The 13,497-nt window shown below is 42.8% G+C and overlaps 1 protein-coding gene across 1 annotated transcript in view; it reads right to left on the bottom strand.

The window, feature by feature from the left end:
* met (MET proto-oncogene, receptor tyrosine kinase) overlaps positions 1–12,965 on the bottom strand; it is a 125,748-nt gene extending 112,783 nt beyond the window's left edge. The window contains exon 1 of the mRNA XM_060839800.1: positions 12,543–12,965. The gene's annotated coding sequence lies outside the window, so the exon portion shown is untranslated. The remainder of the gene's footprint in view (positions 1–12,542) is intronic.
* Positions 12,966–13,497: the final 532 nt, after the last annotated feature.

The raw sequence follows: 13,497 nt of genomic DNA on the forward strand, positions 1-13,497 counted from the left end.
CCATACCCCTTAACATAGTTACATAGAAACAGAAGATAGGAGCAGGAAGACTCCTTCGAGCCTGCTCTGCCATGCATCACTATCATGGCTGATCATCCAACACATTAGCCTAATTCTGCTTTCTCCCCATAACTTTTGATCCCATTCACCTCAAGTGCTATATCTAGCTGTTTTTTGAATACATTCAATGTTTTGGCATCAAATACTTCCTGTGGTGATGAATTCCGCAGGTTTTCCACTCTTGGATGAAGAAATTTCTCCCCATTTCTGTCCTAAATGGTCCACCGTGAATCTTCAGACTGTCACCCTTGGTTCTGGATGCATCCTCCACGCATCTCTCCTGTCTAGTCCTGTTAGAATTTTATAAGTATTTATGAGATTCCCTCCTCACCCATCTGAACTCCAGGAAACATAATCCTCACCTGGTCAATCTCTTCTCATACGTCAGACCTGTCATTCCTGGAATGAGCCTGGTAAACCTTTGTTGCACTTGAGAGAGAGAGAAAGAGAGAGAGAGAGAGAGCAATAGCATCCTTCCTCAGAATAGGAGATGAAAACTGCACACAATATTCCAGGTGTGGCCTCACCAAGGTCCTGTATAACTACAACAACACATCCCTGCTCCTATACTCAAAAATTCTCACAATGAAGGCCAACACACCATTTACCTTCTTTACTGGCTGCTGCACTTGCATGCTTACCTTCAGCGACTGGTACATAAGGACATCCAAGTCCTGCTGCACACGCCCCTCTCCCATTTTACAGTCATTCAAGTAGTAATTGGCCTTCTTGTCTTTGCTTCCAAGGTGAATAACCTCACATTTATCCAAATTACACTGCAACTGCCGTTGATTTACCCACTCACCCAACCTGTCCAGATCATGCTGAAGGACCTTTGCATCCTCGTCACAGTTCACCCTCCCACCCAACTTGGTATCATCTGCAAACTTTGAGATGTTACATTTTGTTGTCTCATCCAAATCATTAATATATATTGTGAATAGCTGGGGCCCTAGCACCGAACCTTGTGGCACCCCACTAGTTACTGCCTGCCAATGTGAAAAGGATCCATTCAGTCCTATGCTTTGTTTCCTCTCTGCCAATCAGTTTTCTATCCATCTCAATACACTTCGCCCAGTCCCATGTGCTTTAATCTTGGACAATAATCTCTTGTGCGGGACTCTGTCAAATGCTTTCTGGAAGTCCAAATATACCACACTGACCGAAACTCCCTTGTCAACTCTACTAGTTACATCTTCATAGAATTCTGACAAATTTGTCAAGCATGATTTCCCCTTCATAAATCTATGCTGACTTAACACTCCTAGGATTCATTGGAATATTGTAATTTTATTTTCTATATTTTGATTGTGGACTAAAACTGAAGACTGTTTTAAAACCCAGGATTATAGAAGGAATGGCTGGACCTTTCATTGTGTGTTGTTTATATTGCTTTGTTCAAGCAGTGGGGAAAGCTACTTGTTGATGGCCAACTACCAAAAGGTGCATGCAGGCTCCAATTTAGTTGGCAACAAGCAGCTGATTGGCACAATTGCACCAACTAGTTACTGATGTCAGAGATCACCCTGACAACAACTCTATGACTGATTCCTGGGTAGTTAAACAGCTTGTCGGTGTGAACAATATAGGGTGAAGCCTTTGGACCTCTGGAATGGCATGTTGTGTGTCTGCCACTCTACAGTAAAAATATCTGAAGCTAGTTATACTCTCCCACTTGTTACTGTCAGCTGTTGCTCTGAACCAGTAACTAAGAGATTTTGAAGTTAGCGTACCAATCACCCTGTGCCTTATGTGCAAATGTGAAGGTACCTGGAAAAGAGACTGAAGAACAGAAAGTCCTGGCAAGCCAAAAAGATCACCTCAGTGAACTCTGTGGTCTGGTACTTATAAACTGTGTTTCCCAGTTTTATTTCCGGCTGTCTATAAAACCAAATTTATTTTCGTTTATCAGTGTCTGTCTATATGTATGTGTTCCAGGATTTAAAAATGGATTAGACTTTTCAATTGTAGCATCATATGTTGATTATCCATAGCTTGTTACTTGTTATTACAAATAAGTAAATTGTAATCAACAATTGTACAAAGGAAATAGACATGCGCAAGACATCAAAGCTGGAAGAACTCTGTTGGAGTATTGAAGGGCTTGGGAGACTAGAAAGACTGGAAGAGATAAAGATCAATGGAAGGATGAGAATTTTAAAGTTGAGTTATTATTTAACCAGGAGCCAAAATAAATTGGTGAATGAACCTGGTCAGGGTGTTTATACTAACTTGATTCAAATGGACAAGCAAATCAGAGACTTTGCTTGCTATAATTAGATGAGTAACCTTTGTGGTGGTCATGGGAGTATTGAGCTTGAGCATCAGTGCACTCTCTCAAGTGGGTCACAACAATATATTGTAAACTTCAGAAACAAAATGGGAAACATAAACACACTTCATCTGAAACAAACAGATCTAAAACCATGACAACAGATCATTTACTGGATTTCTGACAAAATCCATATTTACACTATCTGTGAACGAGATGTCATCACTTGTTGCCTTTATCAATCACACCACAAATTTCCTGGCAAGATGCACAAGAACAACTTACATTTAATGCAGCACTTTAATGTAGCAAGATGCCCACCTTCCTTTAAAATTATTGTTAAAACCTACCTCTTCAACAAACTTTAGATCTGTTATACTGTATCCTTTTATAGCTAAGTGTCAATTTCTGTATAAGAATGTTGTAAAGCTCCTTAGGATTTTTGAACCATGTTACAAATGTTATTCAAATGAAAGTTGTAGCTTTTGCTGTTATTAACACCAACTCTTCAGTTACTCTAGAATGAATGATGTCAACGTTTTCCTGTCTGACCTCACAATTCACCTTCCATCAACTTCAACTCATTCAAATCTTCTCATGCACCACTTGTTCATTCACCAATTTATTTTGGCTCCTGGTTAAATAATAACTCAACTTTAAAATTCTCATCCTTCCATTGATCTTTATCTCTTCCAGTCTTTCTAGTCTCCCAAGCCCTTCAATACTCCAACAGAGTTCTTCCAGCTATGATGTCTTGCGCATGTCTATTTCCTTTGTAGCACCATTAGCGGCCATATTTGCCTGACACCATTTAGGCCTTAAACACTTTCTCTTCCCCACTCTTTCAGGATCTTCCTTAAAACCTAACCTTTCGATCAAATTTTTAGTCACTAACCCTTCACGTCAGTGTCAATTTTTGATTAACTATGTTCCGGTGAAGCAGCTTGAGATAATTTGCTTTGTTAAAAGTGCAGGCTATATGCTGTCATAAATAACTGGGACACATATATAAAAAAAAATCATTACACATTTGTATTAAGTATAAATCAGATGCCATTCAATATTATGTCAAATTTGTCTTTGAGCTATGATATAAATAAAGCAAAGTCATGTCAAAAAGATGGTAGTGAATCTTATTGCATTTTATATTGAATTGAAATTAATTATATTTATCAGAAAAGCATGGTGCATTTCTGAAAGTGACTGCTAAAATAAATTTTAAATAAGTAATTTCAATACTGTTTACTTGAAGCAAAGGAAGATACTCTTCATTTGTCTCATTAAGTACAAACTACTTTTACTTGGTAATTAAATCTTATTCTTGACATATAGTTTGAATATATACATAATTGTTTTATAAATTTTGGTCTCCCTGCTATAGGAAAGATGCTATTAAATGTGAAAGGATTCCGAAAAAATTTACAAGAACATTGCCAGAGTTGAAGGGTTTGACTACAGGGAAAGGCTGAATAGGCTGAGACTATTTTCGCCGGAGTGTCAGAGCCTGAAAGGTGACCTTACAGAGGTTTATAAAAGCATGCAGGGCATGGATAGGGTGAATAGCCAAGGTCTTTTTCCTGGGGTGGGGGAGTCCAAAATTAGTGGATGTAGGATTAAGGTGAGACAGGAAAGATTTTAAAAGGGACCTGAGGGGCAACATTTTCACGCAGAGGGTGATGTGGCAATGGAGTACGCTGAAAATGTGTTGCTGGAAAAGCGCAGCAGGTCAGGCAGCATCCAAGGAACAGGAAATTCAACGTTTCGGGCATAAGCCCTTCTTCAGGAATGAGGAAAGTGTGTCCAGCAGGCTAAGATAAAAGGTAGGGAGGAGGGACTTGGGGGAGGGGCGATGGAGATGCGATAGGTAGAAGGAGGTCAAGGTGAGGATGATAGGCCGGAGTGGGGTGGGGGCGGAGAGATCAGGAAGAAGATTGCAGGTTAGGAGGGCGGTGCTGAGTTCGAGGGATTCGACTGAGACAAGGTGGGGGGAGGGGAAATGAGGAAACTGGAGAAATCTGAGTTCATCCCTTGTGGTTGGAGGGTTCCCAGGCAGAAGATGAGGCGCTCTTCCTCCAACCGTCGTGTTGTTATGGTCTGGCGATGGAGGAGTCCAAGGACCTGCATGTCCTTGGTGGAGTGGGAGGGGGAGTTGAAGTGTTGAACCACGAGGTGGTTGGGTTGGATGGTCCGGGTGTCCCAGAGGTGTTCTCTGAAACGTTCCGCAAGTAGGCGGCCTGTCTCCCCAATATAGAGGAGGCCACATCGGGTGCAGCGGATGCAATAGATGATGTGTGTGGAGGTGCAGGTGAACTTGCGGCGGATATGGAAGGATCCCTTGGGGCTTTGAAGAGAAGTAAGGGAGGAGGTGTACGCGCAAGTTTTGCATTTCTTGCAGTTGCAGGGGAAGGTGCCGGGAGTGGAGCTTGGGTTGGTGGGGGGTGTGGACCTGACAAGGGAGTCATGGAGGGAGTGGTCTTTTCGCCCAGGAATATATTTCCCTCCCCTCCCCTATCAGCGTAAATCTCTGTCCTATAGACTCCGCTGCTCGAGGAAGTGGTGGAGGCTAGTACAATTGCAACATGTAAAAGGCATCTGGATGGGGTACGTCTATAGGATGGGTTTAGATGAATAACAGGCCAAATGCTGGCAAATGGGACTAGATTAATTTTGGATATCTGGTCAGTGCGGCCGAGTTGGAGCAAAAGGTCTGTTTCTGTGCTGTACACTCTATGATTCTATGTAACAGACAGAAAAGAGATGTTTTCTCTTCACAGGGACATGAGGCTCTCCAAACAAACTCCAAATGTTACCAGGATTACTGAGACATTACCCAGGGGAACAGCAGTGATCCCATGGGGATACAAAGTGATGCTTTTCTCTTAGATTGATGATATTCATCCCATCACTCACATCACTCCACCAATTTCCTTGCTATTGTCAGTCAGCCAGGCAGCATTTATGTTCACTCCAAGGTAGTGTCCCCTGGAACTTGGCCCTCAAGCTTAGCATTGTTTGAGATCAGTTCATAAGACCATTGTGGGTGAATGAAATAAGACCATTTGCCACCTCTCTCACACTGAAGTCAGTAGCCTTTCCCCAGCTACGCTGTAGTTATTGGATATTGATATGTTAAATAACCAGATTTTTAAAAATGGTAAATGAAGTATAATGTGGGAAAATGCAGTTGTTCATTGTGGAAGGGAGAACAAAAGAAGAGAATATTATTTAAAATGAAGAAAACTGCAGAAAGCTGCCACATGATCAGACTTGGGGGCACTTATAAATGAAACACAGAAAGCTAAACACAGATGCAGTAGGTTAAAAATCACACAACACCAGGTTACAGTCCAACAGGTTTATTTGGAAGTACTTGCTTTTGGAGTGCTGTTCCTGCTACCTGATGAAGCTAGTACTTCCAAAAGCTAGTCCTTCCAAATAAACCAATTTGACTGTAACCTTACATTGTGTGATTTTTAACTCTGTCCACCCCAGTCTAACCACTTGCATCTCCAAATCACAGGTTCAGTAGGTCGTCAGGAAGGCTAATGGAATGTTGGCCCTTATTTCAGTGGGGTCGATGAATAAGAACAGGGAAGTCTGACTGCAATTGTACAACTGGTGAGCACACATCTGGAGTACTGTGAGCAGTTTTGGTCCCCTTGTTTAAGGAAAAACATCATTTCATTGCATATGGTTCAAAGAAGGTTCACTTAGATGATCCCTGGTATGCAGGGACTGTCTTATAAGCAAAGGCTAAATAGGTTGCCTCTCAACTCACTGGAATTTAGAGGAATGAGAGGTGATCTCATTGAAACATCCAGGATTCTTAAGGGATTTGACAGAGTAAATGCTGAGAGGATGTTTCCCATCATGGAACAGGATAGCGTCAGAATAAAGGAGCTCCAGTTGAAGATTGGTATGTGGAGGAATTGATTCTCACAGAGGGTTCAAAGTCTCTGGAACTCCCTGTGACAGAAAGCTGTAGGGGGGCATGGTGCCTGTGTATATTAAAGGCTGAGATAGATAGACTCTTAATCAGTTGGGGAATTAAGAGCTGTGGGGAAAATGCAGGAAAGTGGATATGATGAAGGTTTGAAGAGCTAAAGGGGTTTTATCAAATAATCCTTGCTGTGTGGAAGCAGGCCATCAGCCCATCGAGTCTACATCTACACCAACCCTCCATCTTAACCAAACCCACCCCACCCCTGTAACCCTACATTTCCCATGGCTAACCCACCTCGCCTGTGCATCCACACATACTATGGGCAATTTACCATGGCCAATCCACCTAACCTGCATACCTTCAGACCATGGAAGCAAACCAAGCACATTGAGAAAACTTGGCATAGACATGGGGAGAATGTGCAAACTTCACACAGAGTCACCTGAGGGTGGAATTGAATCCGGGTCTATGGTGCTGTGAGGAAGTAGTACGAACCATTGATCTGAGAGTGTGGAGCTGGAAAAGCACAGCAGGTCAGGCAGCATCCGAGGAGCAGGAGAATCAATGTTTTGGGCAAAGCCCTTCATCAGGCTTATGCCCAAAATGTCGATTCTCCTGCTCCTCAGATGCTATCTGACCTGCTGTGCTTTTCCAGCACCACACTCTCGACTCTAATCTCCAGCATCTGCAGTCCTCACTTTTGCCTTACCACTGATCCACCATGCCATAATTCCGGGTGAGGATCAAGACAAAGATGAAGCAAAAGCACAATGGAAAACAAATAGGAAGGGTAAATAACTGGTGTGTATATGCAGTTTAGCATGTTTTGATTAATAAGTTTGGTTCCAAATGTCTATTTTGTTGTACCTTATTTGTTTGCATTGTGGTCAAATGCTTGCTATGACACTTAGTACCAGGAAAGGTCAGGTGTGGAACAAAAATAGAAATTGATGGAAAATCTCAGCATGTCTGGTCATGGAAAGAAAGCATCCATGGAAAGAAATCAGAAGTAATGTTTCAGGTCCAGTGACCTTTCTTCAGAACTTTGAGATTTTCCAGCAATTTCTGTTTTTGTTTCAGATTTCCAGCATTGGCAATTCTTTCGGTGTTTTGTCTTAAGGTCAGGTGTGGGACTAGAGATGAATGGGGTTGTATTTAGTATAATTGCAGGTAGGTGAGTTGATCACAGCCAGAAGGTGGTTGTGTTGGTTGTTTCTAACTTTCATTCTTCTATTCTCTCTTCTCACCTGGTCATTATGTGGCAATTGTGTTGTGCGCTCATGACAATGCAAAAGTCACCTTGACTCTTAACATATCTTTTGTTGTGAAGCGCGGGGACATCTTCAGCATGGTAAGTGTTTAACCACCCTACTGGTTGCTCTATCACAGCATGGCTTGTTGTCTGAGTCATGTTTTGAAGAAGGGTCACCAGATTTGAAATGTTAACTCTACTTTCTCTCAGAAGCTGGCTGACCAGCTGAATTTCTCCAGAAATTTCTGTTTTTGTTTCAGATTTTCAGCATCTGCAGTTCTTTGTTTTACTTCCATGCCTGAGTCATGCCATAGCCTGAGGGTTGCAAATTACTACACCCATGTCTGGAAAAGCTTGGCTTATGCAGAATCTTTGAAGTGAGAGCAAAGTCCTACAGCGCATGGTACACCACTCCCTGTAGCCTGCAGCAACCTTGACCAACTCTCTAAAGCATTAAGTTCTGCAATGAAAGGGAGAGCCATTAGCTGCAAGTTTATTTGAAGATCACTCGAAATCATGGTGTAGCTTCTTTCCATTGCTGAACACATGCTCAGCTGTGAAAGGTTAAGGAGGAACAACAGGCTGGAGTGTCCGCTCCTCAACTGCAGCAATGACATGGCAATATGATCCACCAGCTCTGCCTATTTCTATAGGACCTTCCCTGCATGTGAACCAATGCCCTTAGCAAAATAGTGATAGGTACAGATAGCATCCAATGTGTGCATATATGCCAATGAAAGCCAATCTGGAAGTAAAACACACTTCAATACAGATTAACTGAGTACTACAGAGCTGAAGTTTGCAGCCAGACTCCTCTTCACACACAAAATTCCAGGTTGGACTGCACAACAAACCAGACACAAATGAAAGCATGGCTGAACTTGTTATCAGTCTTTGGCATAGCTGATCACTAAATTCTACTGCAATGCCTCTCCAATATCATTCGGTTGTGTGTGATTGCACTTGCCTGGTTTCATTTGTATATATCCTGTTGTAACCAGAGAATAATTCAAAATAGCTTCTCTGCTCACTTCTGCAACATTACATCTGGAGTTTCCCATGGATTCATTCTTGAACCTCTTCTATCTCTCCACAGCGTGCAACCTGCCAGTGACCTCAGAAAGATGATGTGTTTCTATACGTACATTGACAATACATAGCCATATCACTCCATAACCTCTCCTCCTTTATAAACACCTGATTGCTTGTCTGACACTGGTACTGGATGAGGAGAAATTTCATCCATTACGTATTTGGAATTAAATGTCATTGCTTTGACCCTGCTCATAAACTCTATTCCTTTGCTGATGACTCCAAACACCTCTTTGTCTGAAGCCAAAGTGGATTGATGTTACTTTTGGTCCCAAAATGTCCTTCCTACCATACATCTGTACCATCATTAAAAATGTCAATTTTCACCTGCAAAACACTGCCTAACTTTGCCCCTGTCTCAAATCATCTGCTGTTGAAACTTTAATCATTTTTTTGTTATCTCTAAACTTGACTATTCTAAAGACACTCTTGGCTAGCCTCCAATCTTCCACAAGGCCCCAAAGGATCCTTCCATATCCGCCACAAGTTCACCTGTACCTCCACACACATCATCTATTGCATCCGCTGCACCCGATGTGGCCTCCTCTACATTGGGGAGACGGGCCGCTTACTTGCGGAACGCTTCAGAGAACACCTCAGGGATGCCCGGACCAACCAACCCAACCACCCCGTGGCTCAACACTTTAACTCTCCCTCCCACTCCACCGAGGACATGCAGGTCCTTGGACTCCTCCACCGGCAAAACATAACAGCACGACGGTTGGAGGAAGAATGCCTCATCTTCCGCCTGGGAACCCTCCAACCACAAGGGATGAACTCAGATTTCTCCAGTTTCCTCATTTCCCCTCCCCCCACCTTGTCTCAGTCGGTTCCCTCAACTCAGCACCGCCCTCCTAACCTGCAATCTTCTTCCTGATCTCTCCGCCCCCACCCCACTCCGGCCTATCACCCTCACCTTGACCTCCTTCCACCTATCACATCTCCATCGCCCCTCTCCCAAGTCCCTCCTCCCTACCTTTTATCTTAACCTGCCTGGCACCCTCTGCTCATTCCTGATGAAGGGCTTATGCCCGAAACGTCGAATTTCCTATTCCTTGGATGCTGCCTGACCTGCTGTGCTTTAACCAGCAACACATTTTCAACTGTGATCTCCAGCATCTGCAGACCTCATTTTTTTACACTCCAATCTTCCACACTCCATCTGCTTAAGCTGATCAATTACCCTTTTGCCCATGAGCTCCCTGATCTTTACCCAGCCTACATTAAGCAATGCACCAATTTTAAATTTCCCAAAGCTGCTTCAACATCCTGCCATTTAGCCTGTTGTGCCCACTCTGGTTCCCTTTTAAAAGCTAAGTCCCACCCACTAACTTCTCTCCACAGTTCTGAATTCTTCCTCCACCCCTTCAGGTGGAGGAATAATTTCTCTTTTGAAAAATTTGAATCTGCTATCACCATACTGTGAGGGAGTGCATTCCAGATTCTAAATAATTGTTGCAAAAAATAAAGGTTTCCTCATGTTGTCCCGGTTCTTTTGCCAAACATGTTCGATTAATATCCATATGCACATTCCCGATTTTAATCATTCCACCCACTGTTGAGCTGTTTCTTCAACTGCCAAAGCACCAAGATCTTTCCTTTGGCCTGTGTTCAACAGTAGCATTCCCACCTCTGAGTCGGAGGATTCTGAGCTGGAATGCATTCCAGATTGTGCTAGACAGCTGAAACAAAGATTCTCCATTCTAACTGCTACATTGACACATAGCAAAATTCTCATGCCACATGGAAACTTGAGTGTCTTCCTTGCTGACCCATCATCTAAGTCCTGATGAGCATATGTTCCAGGTCCAGAACCCTAGCCTCTAAATACTGAATTGGCATTATATAGTCATATGCAATAGTCTCCTCACCCTTTGTATTCAGTTTGTTGCCCTGGTAAGGAGCCATGAAGCCAGGCAATAATCTTTCCATACGAGATAGACTTTGTGACAGATGTTATACAATAGCTGATCTGCTATATATAAAAGCAGGTGAAAAAAAAGTTGCCTCATGTCCATTCAAGAAAGAAGAATTCAGGAGCATAGAAGCCAACTTTACTTGTCCATAACTTGACACATTTTTCCCAAATAAAACATAGTGAAAAGATTTTGCAGGTTGACTACCAAACTGACAGGATACAACTTCATTCCTTCTATTAACTAACCATCTACTTAGCAACTATATCTATAATGGTGGGGCAATTCCATTGGCTCACATTGGCAGCACAAATCTGGTTGTTCATTACTCAGTTACTGCTGCTACTCCTGTATGTTGAGTAATGGGGACATCTACTACCAAATGTGAATATGCCTTTGGATATGAATGCAGAACTCGACTTGCTGAGTTAAAAATCACACAACACCAGGTTATAGTCCAACAGGTTTAATTGGAAGCACACTAGCTTTCAGAGCGACGCTCCTTCATCAGGTGATAGTGGAGGCCTCGATCGTAACACAGAATTTATAGCAAAAATTTGCAGTGTGATGTAAATGAAATTATACATTGAAAAATTGATTGTCTGTTAAGCCTTTCATCTGTTAGAATACAGTGATAGTTTCACTTCTTTCGTGTGTAAATCACAAAACCTTTTTTTTAAAGTTGCATTCTCGGGTTAGCTGTTAACAATGGTGCTTGCTAGACAATATGTTGAAGGTGTTAGCCCCCTGTGTTCTCTGTCTATGACCTGATGTTTAGATTGATTCTAATCTAAAAAGTAAGATAACTTTGTACACCCCAGTCCAACACCGGCATCTCCAAATCATGACTACTTGCTGAGACAGTCAAGAACTATAATTGGATCCTGCAGCCTCTATCTCTGTGGTATTACTCCCATCAAGCCAATAGCTTGTTTCAATGGCTCAATACCATCTGGGTGAGGACAATTAATTCAGTGAAGTCCAGGCATCAAACCAGCACATTCTGGTGTGGAAGGCTGGCTAATCTCCAGGCCTTTGTGGATCCTAGCTGTGCATATGGTTACCATTACTAAGTAATGTCAGTAACTGAATATTGAACAACCAGATTTGTGCTGCCATTGTGCAAAGGGCCACACTCTAAAAGCATCACTCCAGTCAGTCAGAGGGATTGACGTGGGATCTGTTATCTCACATTGAAGACTGATTTGTTTTTGGTTAATCCGAGGTGGAAAACCACTGCCTACTAAACCACGGCAAAATTCATACAAGTGGAGGTCTGCTTGGCTTGATATGGTATAGTGGCGCACTTCACTCACCTCAGAAATTCAAGCATAGTTGTCAAGAGCCAAGGTTTCGAGGCTACTGCTGAAATTCGATCAGATGAACCATACACAAGAAGGTATGGTTTACTGCTTAAACGCTTTTGTGCGCGCAGTGAAACTGATAATTAATCCCTGAGTGCTCCGTATTAGTGTGGTCCTGATAATTGTTTCTGAGCGCTACGTGTGAGATGCACTGGGAATGTCATTTCCCCTCACACATGGCTGCTAATACTCCTCGGCACTAGTATAATATTTAAGGATTAATTAAAATCATTAATCCTAAACACATCAAACGCAATGTTTTTTTTTCCCTGTCTCCTGTATAAATAAGGAAATAAAGCTAATCTGGGAATCCTTTTGACCTGCCTCAAATCTGTACGGTACAAAGTTTTTTTTAACACTTTCTTTCTTCTCCACATAATACACACAGGAAGATGAATCATTCTGGATCATGATCCTATTCCACCACAACCGATTCTTCAGTTGGTGCAAATAAAATAACATCTGCAGGACGTTTTAAATTTTAGAGCGAGAAAAAATACCAAAGAAGGGAAACACGCTTGTATCCGTGCACCTAAAATCAAACAAACACACGCTGGCAAAGATTCCGTTTGTTATAAATTACAGATCGGTCGGTACTAAGCAAGAAGTTACAAAATGGGCATTGAATTAAAGGCGGACGTACCTGACTGTTTACCGAATCGAAGTCAAGATCAACTTGTGCTGTCCTTCTCAGAGCCCACCATTCACGCAATCATTCCAGTGCAGAGTCCGCATTCCCCTGCCTCTTCACCGGATTTCTCTCAGTAAATCCTGCCCTTTCAACATGCGTTCAGTGGTGCAGCGTGCCCGCTCTGTTCCTTTCCACAGTGACCAGTGTTGAGTCAGGGCGGCGGGGAGGGGGTCACTCGCTGCCTCGGGTTGAATTCTCAGTGCCCCAGGGCTGGTGAGTAGCTCAGAGCCGGCCCCTGCTGTACAGGTGACCAGCCGGATGACGAAACAAAATCAAAAAGTCCTTTGTGAAAGCAAACTGAGACTGTCAGGCTGCTGGTTTCACAGGGTGAGTAACCTGCTGCTACTCCTGACGCAACTCCGGGCGGTTTCGCTCCGCCTCCAGGAGTGTGAATAGAACAAGGTGTACAGCTCTGCACCCTGACAGAAAAACACACCCTTCCTCCAACTCGTCCATACCCACCAGATATCCGAAATTAATCTAGTCTTATTTGCCAGCAATTCACCCACATCCCTCTAAACTCTTCCTTTTCATATATCCATCCATGCCTTTTAAATGTTATAATTGTATCAACCTCCCCTATTTCCTCTGGCGGCTCATTTCACATACACACCCCATCCTCTGCTTGAAAAAGTTGTTTCTTAGGTGCCTTTTAAATCTTTCCCCTCTAACCCGAAACCTATCCCGTCTACTTCTGGACAGTAGTTTAAGATGAGAGAGGAAAGATTTAAAACCATGTCAGATCACACATTGACTCCCAGATCACAGACTGACTCTCAGATCACATACTGACTCTCACAGCACAGACTGACTCCCAGATCACACACTGACTCTCAGATCACAGATGGACTCTTCAGATCCCAGATCGACTCTCTCAGACCACAGACGCACTCTCTCAGATCCCAGA

The sequence above is a fragment of the Hemiscyllium ocellatum genome, chromosome 19 (assembly GCF_020745735.1).
Source record: "Hemiscyllium ocellatum isolate sHemOce1 chromosome 19, sHemOce1.pat.X.cur, whole genome shotgun sequence".
Classification (NCBI taxonomy): Eukaryota; Metazoa; Chordata; class Chondrichthyes; order Orectolobiformes; family Hemiscylliidae; genus Hemiscyllium; species Hemiscyllium ocellatum.